This window comes from Triturus cristatus, chromosome 5_1, assembly GCF_964204655.1.
Source record: "Triturus cristatus chromosome 5_1, aTriCri1.1, whole genome shotgun sequence".
In the NCBI taxonomy this organism is placed as follows: Eukaryota; Metazoa; Chordata; class Amphibia; order Caudata; family Salamandridae; genus Triturus; species Triturus cristatus.
This window is the reverse complement of record NC_140587.1, coordinates 194,191,243-194,193,794: the sequence shown is the minus strand read 5'-3', so window position 1 is coordinate 194,193,794 and position 2,552 is coordinate 194,191,243. Positions and strand designations below refer to the sequence as shown.

At 54.2% G+C, this 2,552-nt stretch overlaps 1 non-coding gene across 1 annotated transcript; it reads left to right on the top strand.

The window, feature by feature from the left end:
• The first annotated feature begins 745 nt into the window (after positions 1–745).
• LOC146830630 (U6atac minor spliceosomal RNA) lies at positions 746–870 on the top strand. The gene has a single exon (XR_014961766.1). It is a non-coding gene; the product is annotated as a U6atac minor spliceosomal RNA (small nuclear RNA).
• Positions 871–2,552: the final 1,682 nt, after the last annotated feature.

Genomic DNA, 2,552 nt, shown 5'->3' with positions numbered 1-2,552 from the left:
CGCCGTCCGTGTCTGTTTCCGGTGTTGGGGGACTGGGAGGCCAGCCTCATCTCATCCGATTTGTTGCAGCGGGGCTGAGCTGACGGTGGTTTCCTTTGCCGTGCTGCCTTCATATTCCGGACGCCGGACGCTGCCATCGGAGGCTAGTGGGCGCGTGCTGATGTGTGGCCTCTGCCTGCTCTTCTGGGGCAATTTGGGGAGTGATCAACGCAGCACATGAGCAATTGTTGGGGTCGTTGCTACTTTGTGCAGGGTGGGTTTGCTGTTCCGCCCGCTTCCAAGTGAAGCTCGGTCCACCAGCAGCAATGTTTTCCCCCGACATCGGCGCCCACAAGGGGTTAGAGATTGTGTTGGAGGGGGCAGCAAGTGGGGCCGTGGGCCCGGTGCGGGGTGGCCCAGCTTGCCTGTTCCTCCCCCCATGGCCCCACATTTGCAGGCCTTTCATGTCGGAGCAGCCCGGCCACCATCCCTGGGAGCCATCGGGGATTTACCGAGCCTGTGGGTGCGGGTGCGGGCGCTGGGCTGGATGGTGGCCCCGCGGTCTGGTTGTTCGAGTGTGTGGCGCCTCGGGGGACCCTTCCTGGAGAGTAGGTCGGGTCGACGAATGGGGTGTGCGTGCATGTGGGTGTTCGATTGCTGTGGCCAGTCATATAGCACAGTGAACGTGCCCGCCAGACGGGCAATCCGGTTGGCAGTGGATGTTTTCTTAGCAGCAGCTGATGCATCAATGGTTGAAAACTATTTTGTGTTGAATGAAAGGAGAGAAGGTTAGCACTCCCCTTGACAAGGATGGAAGAGGTCTTAGTGGCCTTTACAACACATAATTGGTTAAGGTACTGCCACTTACTTCGTGGCGTCTAACCAGGTTTTGGGCATCAATTGGGACTTAAAGTGGTACTATTCGGAAAATATTGGGCTGTTGAGCGTTACTGGGTCTGCGGAGGGGGGGGGTCCCCAGAGCACTTCAGTAGGCCGCGTGTCACGTGTGGTCTCCTTCCTCACAGTCTGTGCTGTCATCCTGACAGGTATTTCAGGGGCGTGGGTGTTCCTGCGGCGAGCCTCGAGCAGGGTGTCTCGCGCTCGGTTCATAATGCCATTGCAGAATTGAACGGATTGCCGTGCTTAGTGTGGCTGTTTGTTGCTACGCCCTGCACGCTTGGCCTCAGTCATCCTTTTCTCTCGACAGCCTTCCGGGGCTGGGTAGCATGGGTGCAAGTGGATTGGCTTCGTCGCTGGTATTGGGAGGATTTTGGCTGCTTGGTTGGCAGTCGCGGCGTGAATGGTGGGATGAGCGTGGGAGCATTAGGTATGTAACAGCGCACAACCTGGAGGCAATTTGGAACGGACCGCCTCGCAGAGGAAAGAGGAAATGGGGGTTCGGCCTGTCTGGCAGGTCCTCGTTGCACCTTTCTCTCCACGCCGTTCAGGCGTGTCCCGCGTGAAGCCGGGAGCGGTGCTGCGGCGGGTGCGCCACTGCCCACCTTCCCCCCATTTTCTTTGCCCCCTTCCCTGTCCGTGGTCAGCTCATGGCCAACAGAGCAGGGGGTTAAGGGGGACGGAGGCAGTGTTCACTGGGCCAGCATGCGCGGGTATTGCCCCGGCCATGCGGGGCACGCGCGTGTGTGTGCTGGGCAGGGGGAAACCAGCGTAAGGCAGTCAGTCATATTAGGCCTGTGATTACGATATCGGCTACAATTGGGGTTAAGGCAATTTATAGGTCAAGACGTCTCCCCTTTCGGGTCCTGGTGTTCCCTGAGCTGCACGTTGTCAATTGTGCCCTCATTCGCTGGAGTTATTCCTTTTCACCTCCACGGTAATGGCTCGAGACTTATATCATAAATCTGGATGCGATGTAAGAAACAGCCAGATCTAGGTAGGTGGCACACCACTCTAATCACAGATATTAGCACATGCGTTTTCAATGTTTTAAGTGTGTTAAGTCCATCTGGGAATGAGCACACGAGTTTTCAATTAATTTACAGACAGAAGTAAAGGCATGAAATCTGTTGAGTGGAAGAATAGGAGACCACGCAGCGCAGTGGTGTTTCCATACACAATTTGCTCTGCTCACAGCGTATTTCAGGGTAGTAGTGCATTTGTATCCTGTAGTGCGCACGTTCCTTCCTTCTCTAATGCTAACTTTTTGAAAGCGGAAGTTTCTGGTTGGATAGAATATGTATGTTTCTCTTGGCTCGAATGTGTTTCTGCCTGCAATGCTGAGGTAAAGGGCAAAGATGGCTGGGTCACTAGACACTATGAGAGATACGTCGGTATAGAGAATTCATGAAACAGAAGTTCCCCTTGATGAACACCGTATCGTCTCCTCACATCAGGGTCTTGGGGTGCTGTTAGGTTACCCATATAGGTTCAGTTCCACAGCCATATGGATTATCCTATATTGGTAGGTTGGGAAGGGGTGGTTTTTCCTCGAGGAATCACAGGTTTAGGGTACGTGATTGAAGCAATAATTTTTCACTTGCAATGTACAGGTGCCACGTAAAGGAGCAATTTACAGCCGGTTTGTCCTTTCGTTTGCATGTGTTGGCTCATGG